Below are 13552 nucleotides of genomic sequence, written 5' to 3'. Positions count from 1 at the left end.
GGCTTGGGGGTCCCATTCCCCTGCACTAGGGTTCAGTTCAGGGGGCCTGTCGTCTAGCTCTCCTGCTCAGTGACCTCCACGTACCAGTTGGAAAAGGAATGGTGAAATCCTGGTATGTGGGGTCTGCTGAGCCAATCATAGCCAGTCTAGCCCGGTTTTTATCTGTGTAAGGGTTTAAAATAGACATTACTAAACAAAAGTTTTGAAACGTCTAGCTTAATGCCATCTTCATTTGAGGATAAGAAATTTTGAACCATTGAAATTAATTTAGCTAGAAGTAAATGACAAAAGAAATTGCAGAGAATAGAAACATGAAAAGAATTATCATCAAAAATGTTCAGTACTATAGAAATATATTAGATGCACAGATTTATATTATTTTAAAGAAAAATATTTAAAAATTAAAGATTTTTTAATTTGAGTCACACCTAGAAGTAATCCAGATTTTTGCCTGTCTCTGTATCAGAGAAACTGGTGAAACTGAATCAGAGAAACTGTTGAAACTTAGGAGATCATATGGTGTTAGAGATTTAGCCTGAGCTAATCATGTGCAAAGCACATGTACTCCAAAGAGTACATTTTCATTGTAAATATAAGATATATTTTAAAATTAGAATAAAAAATAATCATGAACAGGCATAACAATTTAAATGGTTAAGAAATTATTTTCAAAAAGGGTTTAGATCCAGAGAAATAATACAGGGTGGATATTGGATACAGAGCTACTTGGAATAATTCCTCTTTAAAGCATAAAACAATGATTAAAATATAGATATTTAGAAAATATCTAAGCTATTAAATGAAAAATAAAAGTGGAAGACATTGAAGCCAGTTAGCAGTTTTTTATTCTTGTTTACCAAATGCATGTTATGTCTTATGGGTTAAATGATGTACCCCATCCCCCAAATATATGTAAGCCCTCACTGTGCCTTTCTGAGAGTCTTTGCATATTTAAGAAAATTAAGATAGGATTGTTAGGGGAGGCCCTTATCCAACACAACTTGCTTACTTGTTAAAGAAAAATATATGGGTAAAGAACTTGCCTTATATTTGAGCAGCTTGGATTCAATCTCTGATGCCTCATATGGTCCCAAACCCTGACATGAGTGATCTCTTAGTTGCAGAGTCAGGAGTAAACCATGAGAGTGTCCCCCCAAAAGTTAGAGATATTGGCACCAATAAATTGAGAAAGGAATATATTTAAAAAGACAGTAGAGATCATTTAAGAACATCGGACATGAAGACAGAGATGGGAATTATGCTTCTACAAACCAAGGAAAACAAAGAGTAAAGAAGCTGGAGAAGGAAAAAGAAATTTGCTTCTTTTTGGAATTTAAGAAGGAACACACCTGCTCTCACACCTTATTTTTAGACTTCTAATGTTCAAAGCAGCAAGTCAACTAATTGTTGTAACTAATTGGACAAGACTGTCATAGCAATATTGGAAATCCCTTACAACAAGGTCAGGGGATCAAGATCCTGAACTCAGAGGACTACTGTAATAGTATGTGAAGATAAAGGATCTCTGTTACATTTGGGAGGGAAGTTACCAGACTAACTCCACATCTGTTGCAGAAATTTTCAACATTCAGGAGGATCACTGCTTTCTTAGTGTCCCAAGATATACAAAAATTAACCAAAACCCCTAGAGACCTCAAGGACAGTCTTCAAATCTTAGAGAAGGTAAAAATTACCAGTATAGGGCCGGGCGGTGGCGCTAAAGGTAAGGTGCCTGCCTTGCCTGCACTAGCCTTGGACGGACCGCGGTTCGATCCCCCGGTGTCCCATATGGTCCCCCAAGCCAGGAGCGACTTCTAAGCGCATAGCCAGGAGTAACCCCTGAGCGTTACTGGGTGTGGCCCAAAAAAAAAAAAACCAAAAAAAAAAAATTACCAGTATAAATCTCTAAAATGTGAAAATCTGAGGCATGACTTAGTTTACTCTGACTGATACAGAATTTTCTACAAACAGGTAAAACTGTCTTAACAAAAAGTTTTATTAAGGGTATGAGAGAGTAGAAAAAAGAGTATGCATACTTTGCATGTAGGGGCTCTAGATTAACCCCAAAATTGCATGGGTTCTTGGTCTGGGAGTGGCCTCTGAACAGTGCCATCTGTGGTCTCAAAATACCAACAATAAAACATAAAAGCAAACACAAAAGTTGTAGTATGAGGCTATAGTTTAAGATTTGCTGAATTGACAGCAGAATACTTTTGGTAGAGTTTATCTGGTCAGTAATTATAGTTAAGCTGTAGCAAAATATTTCTACCTAGTAACCTGGAAAGTACTTGTTTCTGATCATTTACTTGATGAACTTAAATTCCAAGAGAATTGGATGGAAATAACTTATTACTATTTTTCAGTGCATGTTTGTTACCTTTATTACTACACTAAGAAAACAGAACAGGAAAAAGACAAGTAAACTTGTTTGCAAGTAAGAGCAAAAGGAAATAAAAATTTTCAGAACAAAATAAGTAAATACTTATTCCTTCCAAGTTAAGCTTAAAAGAATCTAAGCTTTGTATTATATAAATAGAACTTAGGGGCTGGAGCAGTGGCACAAGCGGTTAGGCACTTGTCTTGCACATACTAGGCTAGCATGGACCGTGGTTCAAAACCCTGGCATCCCATATGGTCCCCCCAACCAGGAACAATTTCTGAGCTTATAGCCCCCTGAGAATCACCACATGTTACTGAATAACCTAGATAAATAAATAGGGGAGTATGTAAAGAAAAACATATAAAAAAAAGTGTATATGTCTTACCCGAAAGTCTATGGTTATGACAATTGGTAGATGAACCCGATAAAAAATAAACAGACAAGAAACAGACTAAATATTTAAGACCACTGTATTAACCAATGAGTCCTCTGAAGTAATGGCAACTGGCTATAAATACTTGAGAATTAATTCATGCCTTTCTCTCCAATATTTAATGAGCAGCAAGTTGACAAACATATAAAACATCCAAAGGTAATATCTTCACAAGACTTTATCATTATACATCAGGAGGAGCATAGAAAATAATTAAAAAAGAAAACACCTCAGAGGGCAAGCCAAAAAAAACACATAAGTGCTTAACCAGACCAATAAAGGGCCAATTCTAAACATCCCTGAGTTAAAACCCAATATGTTGTGATGCATAATCTCATTAGATGCATGAATATATTTGGATTTACTATTGTTTTGTTAAGTAATTTTGTGTTTCTCTATATGGAAAATATTGTCCCAGAATTTTATTTCTTATAATGTCTGTATATATTTTTGGGATCGGAGTCATTGTAACCTCATCATGTATTTCTTCTAAGATTTTTCAAAGTAGTTTGCACTTATAATTTTCTTTAACATCTTTAATACCATTTAATGTATATCAGAAGTAGTAATAAAGCATGTAAAAGTTGGTCATATCATCTTACAATGAATGGGACTATATATTAAGCTGAGAAGCATCTGCACCTCAAAGGAAATAGTGCCCAGAATACAAGACCGACCCACTGAGTGGGAGAGACTATTCACCCAATACCTATCAAATATGGGGCTAATATCCAAAATATACAAGGCACTGACAGAACTTTACAAGAAAAAATTATCTAACCCCATCAAAAAAATGGGGAGAATAAATAAAAAAAAAACACTTTGACAAAAAAAAATACAAATGGCTAAAAGGCACATGAAAAAATGCTCCACATAACTAATCATCAAGGAGATGCAAATCAAAAAAACTATGAGGTACCATTTCACACCATCGAGATTGGCACACATCACAAAGAATGAGAAGAAGCAGTGCTGGCAGGGATGTGGAAAGAAAGGAACTCTTATTCACTGCTGATTGGAATGCCGTCTAGTCCAACCTTTATAGATATAGAGATTACTCCAAAACCTGGAGATTAAGCTCCCATACTATCAGCTATCCCACTCCAAGGGATATACCCTAGGAACACAAAAATACAATACAAAAACCCCTTCCTCATACCTATATTCATTGCAGCTCTGTTTACAATAGCCAGACTCTGGAAACAGCTTAGATGCCCCTCAATAGATGAATGGCTAAAGAAACAGTGGTACATATATACAATGGAATATTATGCCACAGTCAAAAAGATGAAATCATTAAATTTTTCTATACATGGATGTACATGGAATCTATTATGCTGAGTGAAATAAGTCAGATGGAGAAAGTTAAACACACAATGGTCTCATTCATCTATGGGTTTTGAGAAAAATAAAAGACATCTCTGCAATAATTTTTAGAGACGAAATGGAGGAGGACTGGAAGGTCCAGCTCACAACATGAAACTTACCACAGAGAGTGATGGGTGCATTCACAGAAATAATTACACCGAGAACCATTATAACAAAATGTGACTGAATGAGGGAAATAGGAAGCCTGTCTAGAGTACAGGCTGGTGTGGGGTGGAAAGGAGGGACATTTGGGACATTGGTGATGGGAATGTTGCACTGGTGAAGGGTCTTAAAAAAAGAATTCAAGAATTTTTGTTTTTATTAAAATTCATTTATATCCATGATCAAGAATTGCTCATCCAGAGGTAATAGGGACTGATCTTAGAGCTCCTACATGCAAAGCAAGTGTGCCAGTCCTTGACCCCACTTCTCAACCTTTGAATCCAGTCTTTTTATGCTAATTAAATTAATTTCTTCCCTTTTTAGTCAATGCATAGAAAAATTGCAGCCTACTCTTATATTATTTATCAGAACGTGTTTAAAATTTGATTGATTTTGCATTTAAAGTTGCTCCTAGAAAGAAATATTTTCCTAAAGATTGTGAAAGTGTTATAAAGGAAAACGTAAAAATTTTAACAGCACAATTCTTTTTTTTGAAGGGGGTGTCACACCCAGTGATGCTCAGGAGATACTCCTGGCTATGCACTCAGAAATCACTTCTGACTTAGAGATCATATGAGATGCCAAGGGATTGAACTGCAGTTCATCTTAGGTTAGTGCATACAAGGCAAATGCCCTACCACTTGTGCCCCCACTCTGGCTCCAGGTAAAGTACAATTCTTTATAAAAATCTCATGATTTCCACTAGGAATCTGGTTCCTTTGTATAATTTTCTAGTAGAAAATTTCAAACTTGCATTGACTATCTAATGCTCACAATTTTTTTAAATAGAACAATACTGTATTATCTTATGAGTAATTTTTTTGTTTTGTTATTTTGGCCACACCCATTGATGCTCAGGTGTTACTCCTGGCTATATGCACTCAGAAATTTCGCCTATCTTGGGAGGACCATATAAGACACTGGGGGATCAAACCGCAATTCATCCTAGGCTGGGGCTTGCAAGGCAGATGCCTTACCTCTAGCACCATCACTCCTAACCCAGGGGTAAATTCTTATATCTTATTTAATAGAACAAGAATGAGATGAAAATAATTATTTGTATAAAAACAAATAATCTTGAGCAGAATGAACAAAGAATATAAAATGGTTTAGAAAACAGTTGTGGAGGTATTAAGGGGAAGTCAACTTGATGGATATATGGTGACTAATAAACAAAATTACTTGCTTGTTCAGTAATTCTATGCTTTATATACATTCATGCAAAGAAAATTAAAGAAAATAAATAATAACCAAGGAGGTAATTTATTAAAAATATGTCCTGTTCTGGTCAAGACAATAAACTCATAGGTTTATTTGGTCCTTACTTCAGAACAGAGAAGTCATATTAAAGTGAGTGGAAACTCACAAGGCAAATACAAAAGCTTGTGAGTGGAACTCACAAGGCAAATAAAAAAGCTTGAAAGATGCCTTGAGCTATAGTATAGATGGACACATAACTCTTTCAGAAGCATAATAAGAGTAGATGTCAGGAATTTCATTTTGATTTCGCAGAATCTATTCTTTTTTATTTTTTTCCCATTTTTTAAAAATTTTAAGTATGAGAACAATGATGCAAAGGAAGAGGACAAGGTAAAGTTACCGTGGAAGGACAATCACCAATAAACAGAGTTCTCAGAAGAAATCCCATTGCTGACACATTAATTTTGAACATACAGTCAAGGAACATTAAGAAGAAATAAAACAGAACCCATGTACAATTACTTTGTTCCTCAAGTCTCCAGATGTACATTATAACATTTCTTAGTGGTATACAAAGCAATTTAAAGCCATGATATTTGTGTAACTCCTTAAACATTGAAGGCATAGTATTTTTTACATTTCCATGCATATGCTTATTAGTTTATGTTAACCTCAAAAGTTTAACTAGGTTTTGTTTTTTATTTAAGTTTTAGAGTCAAAGGAGCAAAGTAAAAATGGTGTTAGAGTGGCAATTATTGTTTGCGCAGGCCCACCAAAATATGGGTGACATGGAAAGGAAAAGCCTTGGCCTATATACAAGGAGACCCTACCCCTGAAGTTTCCTGGTATAAGACCAGCTCTAGGCTCCAGCAAAATAGTTTGTCTAATCCAAGTCCTTCTCTACAGTGCCAATACAGTTTTACTTTTCAAACTTTTCTCCGTTGTTGGCAAAAGATCCTGGAATCTGCATATCCTACATTGAAGTCAGGCTGGTGTAGAGCATCCTCTAGTTTCACCTCACAATTAAAGGGCAATGCAGAGAGCCCTGTCCGGTAAGCAGGACATTATTGTTGTTAAGTCTCCTCAGTGTTAAGGGAAGTCTCTTTTGAGTAGGTCAGTGTCAGAGCAGCGGTAGGGTCTTCCCTGGTACAGGATTGCTTTTAGGTGATGGTATAGACAATGTTGGATGTTTCATAGGTGGCTTCCCTAGTTCAGGGGTGAATGGAGAATGCCCATTCTTCTGAGGCCAAGTCATTATGTCAATATTCAGGGTGTAAGGTCCAATTGCACTAAAAGTTTTGTGTGTTCCCATCTCTATTAGATAAGAACTTATTATTGTTGTATGTATAGAATTTCACCTTTTAATGTGCTTATACAAACAAGGAATAATGCCATGTGGCATTATTGGTACATATGGGGGCTGCAAGAACAGGTCCAACAATCCCCGTGACTTGGTTCATACAGAAGCGATAAACTGAGGGAATCTTTCACCAAATTCCTTATTGATCAGTTCACAAAGAGAAGAAAAGATAAAAAAAAGTAGGAGAAATTGTCACTATATAAGAGAATATTTAGTAAGAGATATAACTGTCAAAGAAAATAGATATAAAATATTCAAAGGGCATACTTGTCTGTTTTATGCTTTTGAAATAGTTGGGTGGGTGTTAAGACCAGTGCACCACATTGGTCTGTGATTTTGGATGGTGCAGTGCTGAAGTTAAAAAGGGTAAATGTGGGGTAATGATGGTTGGGGTGAGAGAGTTAAAGAGTAAAAATGAGTTTTGTAGGGGTGTGATAAAGAGCAGAATACAAAATGGACATTCTTGATTTAGCAGTATCTATTCTTGTGTTACATATATATATCTGCAATTCTTTTTTTTTTTTTTGGTTTTTAGTTTTTGAACCATACCCAGTGATACTTAGGGGTTACTCCTCCTGGCTATGCACTCAGAAATTGCTTCTGGCTTGGGAAAACATATGGGATGCCAGGGATGAAACCACGCTCTGTCAAAAGCTATCACAGGCAAGGCAGACGTCTTACATTTGTGCCACCACTCCAGCCCCAATAACTCCACTTCTTTTTTCTTTAATTGCTTTTATTTAAGCACCATAATTACAAGCATGATTGTAGTTGGGTTTTAGTCATAAACAGAACACAATCCTTCACCAGTGCTACATTCCCACCACCTATGCCCTCCATCTCTCTCCTCCTCCTCCCCTGCCTGTATTCAAGACAGGCATTCTACTTCTCTCATTCATTAATATTGTCATGCTAATTTTTAGAATCGTTATTTACCTAATAACATTCATTACTCTTTGTGGTGAGTTTCATGTTGTGAACTAGTCCTTCTGACCCTTTACTCCATTATCTCTAGGATAATTATAAAGTTTTAACTTTATTTTTAAACCCATAGATGAGTGAGACTATTCTGTGTGTATCTCTCTCCCTCTGACTTATTTCACTCAGCATAATAGATTTCATGTACATCCATGTTAGGAAAATTTAATGACTTCATTTATTCTGATGTCTGCATAACATTCCATTGTGTATATGTAACACAGTTTCTTGAGCCACTCCTCATTTGAAGGGCACCTTGGTTGTTTCCAGAGTCTGGCTACTGTAAATAGCGCTGCAATAAATATAGTAAGGGATTTTTGAATTGTATTTGTGTTCCTAGGGTAGATTCCTAGGAGTGGTATAGCTGGATCATATGGAAGCTCAATTTCCAGTTTTTTGAGGCATCTCAAAACATCTTGATTACAAATATGATTATAGTTCAGGTTCAGTCATGTAAAGAGCAACGCCTTCACCAGTGCAACATTCCCATCACCAATGTCCCAAATCTTTCTTCTACCTACCCCCAAATCCCTCCTGTACTTGAGGCAAGCTTTCTACTTCCCTCATTCATTCACTTTTTATGATAGTACTCAATGAAGTTATTTCTCTAACTGCACTCATCAATCTTTGTGGTGAGCTTCATGTCATGAGCTGGAACTTCCAGCCATTCTCTTTTTTTTTCTCTGAGAATTATTAAAACCTATAGATGAGTGAGACTATTTTGCATCTCTCTCTCCTGCTGACTTATTTCACTCGGCATAATAGATTCCATGTACATCCATGTATAGGAAAATTTCATGACTTCATCTCTCCTGATGGCTGCATAATGGTCCATTGTGTATATGTACCACAGTTTCTGTAGCCATCCATCCACTGAAGGGCATCTTGGTTGTTTCCAGAGTCTGGCTACTGTACATAGAGCTGCAATGAATAGAAGTGTGAGGAAGGGATTTTTGTATTGTATTTTTGTGTTTCTAAGTTATATACCTTGGAGTGGGATAGCTGATAGTATGGGAGCTCAATCTCTAATTTTTGGTGTAATCTCCATATAGCTTTTCATAAAGGTTGGGTTAGACAGCCTGTTTCTTCCAACCAGAAGTGAATAAAAGTTCCTTTCTCTCCACAAGTGGTCAACCAGTTGTACCAACACCACTTGTTCAAGAGGCTTTTCTTGTTCAAATAAGATTTATTGCTCCTTTATAAATAATTAAGTGCTTGTATGTCTGGGGTACATTCTCTGACTATTCCAGTTTATTCCACTGATCTGTGGGTCTGTCTTTAATTCAATACTGTGTTGTTTTAATATCTACTGATTTGTAGTACAGTTTTAAATTGGGGAAAGTAATGCCTCCCATGTTCTTTTTCCCAAGGACTGCTTTAGCTATTCAAGGGTGTTTATTGTTCCAAATGAATTTTAGAAGTATTTGATCTACTTCCTTGAAGAATGTTGTTGGGGACTGTGACTTGTTTGAGGCCATTTTGCTGTTCTTTCTGCCATAATCCAGCCTTTCACCTAAAGGCTACATGCAGTCTTGCTGTAAGTTCTTGGGCCAAAGAGAAAGGAAAATGCAGCTGCAGGAGATAATTAATCTTGTAGCCCGGAGGAGAGCAACACGGCCCAGTACCATTCCCAGAAATGAGGCCTTACTCCCTTAACCATATCCCTGAGTTAACAAGGCAGTTATTATGTGTATATGTTACATTGTCTGTACAAAATTATTTCTGTAAGAACATTGCCCCCACCTTATATCTGTTAAAAGTTTAGGAATGCAGCTAGAAGGACACTAGAAATTTCCATGGAAACAGCACGTTCATCATAACTTGAAGGTCATCCAGCCCCTAGCCCACTGCCCACTTCCTTATTTAGAGAATGATTTACTTTCTTTGTTCCTTGTAACCTGATATGTATTCTTGCCTTGTATGGACCTTCGCACCAAAAGTGTGATTGACATTATCTTTGTACTGCCCCCTTCTCCTTCACTATATAAGAAGGAGCTGTAGTCAAATAAAGTTGCCCTTGAGCAGTGAGACATTGCCTTGGGTCTTTATTATTAACCTCTCTCAGATTTTTACAGGTGTGGTTGTTCTTCTACCCAGCAAAATAGGAGTGCGGTTGTCTGAGAAGTCTTCCCAGCTAATTCCTGCTGGCCGGGTCCCCCCTGGGGGGGCTTCAGGACCCCGCATTTTGGCGCCCAACGCTGGGCACGAAGACCACCGCCACACCCCGAACGACTACGGGTCGGCGAGTCCGGAGCTGTTTCATAAATCGCAGGAATACCCCATCCGGGTAAGCGTTGAAACGAGTTAGCCTTAATCAAAAATTTAAACTGCAGTTTTTTCAGTCGTTCTGATCACCGCCCCTGATTGGCTCTTGGGGCTTCGCCCGTTGGCTTCACTTCCATGGGTGTTTCGTTGAGTACTGAACTTAAATTCATTAAATATATACAGTCTGAGTTGAAAGCCAGACATATAGAGGTTACCAAAAAAGATATTTGTAATTTTTTAATGTTTGTTCATGATGTTTGCCAGAAATCTAGTGTTCCCAGGCTCCCTCTCGCTCTGACTCTGTCTCTCAGTTTCCTTCCTCTTCTGACCCTTCATCTTTACTTCTGCCACTGCACCCTCTGTGCAAAATCCTAAACAGCCCTTCACTTCCCTAGTCTCAGCTCCGTCCCAGTTCCACCAAAACCTTTACTCCCCTCACCACCCTCCCCTCCTTAGCCAGCAATTGCAACAATACAAAGCCTTTAATTAGAAAAGCCTCAAAGAGCCGTTTCAAGCCGTAACCTCCTATGGCCCCCAAGCCCCTTACACGCTCTCCTGCTTAGAATCTAATAGCTGAACTCTTTGTCTCTTGGGAAGTTAACTTTTTTTTCCGCTGCAAAGCCCTTGCAGATAGGCAGGAATCCTGATCTCTAAGCTCTTATAGCTGGCCTCGCCTCTTTTCATACCTTAAAGGTACAGCACACACTTTCCAGGTCCCAGCTTGCCAACATGGCTCTTGCTGCCCTCTATGCCTGGAAGTCGCTCCCCAGAGCCCGCATTCCAGCAGCTCCCCCACACGCGGCAACAAACTGTTGCTGCTTTCTCCCTCCCCCCCTTTCTGACTTGAGTTCCCAACTCACCACAATTACATCCATGGTGTCTCACCTCTCTAACAAACTTGATAATGCTCTTAGCTCAAAAACCAGTGCTACTACCTTTCCTGTCTTTCTCCCTAATGGAAAAAGTCTTCCCCCCCCCTCCCCGCCTGCTCAGCAGCCTCCGCAGCTACCTTCTCAAATGCCTCCCACTAATCCCCCGCACCCCAGGGGAAAAATTCTAAATGCCAAAGACGTTCAGTCCCTAACCATGGCAGATTCCCTCCTCTCACCGCTCCCCCTCTTAAAGCTATAGAAATGAAACTACTTGGCCAAATTAAAACAAATCTTAAGCCTTCAAAAACAGGCTGCTTCTCTTAATTCACAGGTTTCTGCCCTTCAGGCGTTTCCCCCCCCTCCTAAATCTATAGTTGTCTGTCCTCTGCCCACTGCATTCTACGGCCAGGCCCCCCCTCTTGAGAATTCAAAGAAACAAACTAATAAAAGTCAGGCTGAGTGCCATAAAACAGAAACTGCTGCAGTGCCTACAAAAAATTCTAAGGGCACAGTGAGCAGGATAATTACAAAGTATCATCTGCTAAGCCATAAAACCTTGCGATATCTACACTTTGCTGTTAAAACTTCTGAGCCTAATGTACCTTTTACTCAGTACATTTTGCTCAAACCAACCCTCAGCCTCCTTCAGCCTCTTTCCTGCCAGCCTTGGGAAACAGCCAACTCAGGCCCTGCCACTCCCACTTTAAGCCTTCCAATTCACCTTGAAATACCCAATCTTTGTTATTCAAAATAAATCTGAAAAGTAGCATCTCTTGCATATTCTCAAATCAATTAATAAAACCATGATCCCCATGGTGCTTTTGCAACCCAGACTCCCCTCTTCAGTTGCCATTCCCTCTAATTCCAATAAATTAGTAATTAATCTTAAAAGATTGCTTTTTTTTTTCTCTATATCATTACACCCTGCAGACTGTAAATAATTTGCCTCTAGCCTTCCTGCTGTTAACTGTGCTGGCCCCTCCCCGAGTTATCAGTGAAAGACTCTGCTTCACCTTGTCAGCCCTACACTTCGTCAGATATGTGTTATTAGGTTTAGTGCATTAAGTGGTGTAAAGTAATTATTAAAACATTAAAAAGCAACATGAAGATAAGGGCAATAAACTTTTTTTTTGCCTCTCAGAAAATTTTAGAGCAAGGTCATGATTCTGTCACTTTACAGATAACAAAATGTTGGTAAAAGAAAAACTTCTTTGTGTTTTAAAATCCAAACGAACACAAAAGTGTTAAATTTAAGTCTTATATTTCTATTAAAAGTTTTATTTTAATTTTTAAAGTATTTACAAAATTATGTGAAAAATAATGTGGTTAGCCTTTTTAAACAATATAGTTAATTTAATGCACAGTAAACACCTTGGTGTGCTTTATAGTACCCTTAGTTTTAACTTTGTGCTACAGCAATGGTTGTTCTTTATTTCTGCATTGAAAGAACTATTATTTTAAGTGCATTCAAAATATCAGCACATTATACAAATCTGTATATTTGTGTCGCAGTGAAAAAATAATATAAATGAAAAATATATTATATATAATTTTATAAGTAATATATAAAAGTAACTAAACTTTATAAGCAAATTAACTAGTATTAAATATAATTTTAGTCTTAAGTTCTAGGTGTGTAAATGCATCAGATGTCTTTAACTATATTTTATAATAATCTAAGCATTTAGTTAATTTAGTATATAATATTTTTTACAAATTATTCACTTAAAGTCTTCATAGTAAAAACAGTTGTTTGTTTTTTAAAATCAGTTTTTATACCTTTAATAATCATAGTTCATGCTCTTGTGTTTAATCATAAAAATTTTAACACTTTATTGCAGCTGTCTTACTGTTCTACTGCAAAACCAATTTTAAAAAAAAACTATTCATTTACAGCAAATGATTTCATACTTCAGAGTGAAGACTCCTTCTACAGTGCTCATTAACCATTTTACTTAAAAAATTTTTACTGCTTATTAACCATTTTACTTAATGTTTTAAACTTCAAATTAAAATTGTTTTAAAAATGTTTTGTGTTAAATCTAAACCTTAAAATTTATTTTCAGCAAAGTTCCACTCCATCTACATTAAGTACTTCTCAAAACTAAAAAAGTTTTTCTACAAAAATTTTTTTTCTCACAAACATGCTGGCTAAATATTTAAAAGCGCTTGTCAATTTTTTATAAATAAGTCTTAAATCAATCCTTTTGTCTGTTTATCTGTCTGTTGTGATGAATGAAAGTGGCCACAAGTGTAAAATGTTGTGTTTAGTGTTGTTTTGTTTTGTCTGTTTATTTGTTATCTCTACATTTTATAATAATACAATTTTTAAAGCCTTATCCATTTTTCAAATTTCAATTAATTTTTTCAACCTAGTTCAGTCTGGTCAGTTCACAAACTGGCATCTTGCAACTAAAAATCATGTGTTAAAAATTATGTATTAAGCTAGCTTTGTCCTTCTAAGAACATGGCGGAAGGTGTGGGAGATGGCAAACCCCAGATTTCTCAATGGCCATCGGGGATAACTTTTCCCT

General features: G+C 37.0%; 1 non-coding gene across 1 annotated transcript; it reads left to right on the top strand.

Moving 5' to 3' along the window:
• Positions 1-12374: 12374 nt before the first annotated feature.
• LOC126029353 (small nucleolar RNA SNORA22) lies at positions 12375-12504 on the top strand. The gene has a single exon (XR_007502966.1). It is a non-coding gene; the product is annotated as a small nucleolar RNA SNORA22 (small nucleolar RNA).
• The last annotated feature ends 1048 nt before the right edge of the window (positions 12505-13552 follow it).

The sequence above is a fragment of the Suncus etruscus genome, chromosome 14, assembly GCF_024139225.1.
Source record: "Suncus etruscus isolate mSunEtr1 chromosome 14, mSunEtr1.pri.cur, whole genome shotgun sequence".
Classification (NCBI taxonomy): domain Eukaryota; kingdom Metazoa; phylum Chordata; class Mammalia; order Eulipotyphla; family Soricidae; genus Suncus; species Suncus etruscus.
Note: the sequence above shows the minus strand (reverse complement) of the source record. Positions and strands in the feature narration are given on the sequence as shown.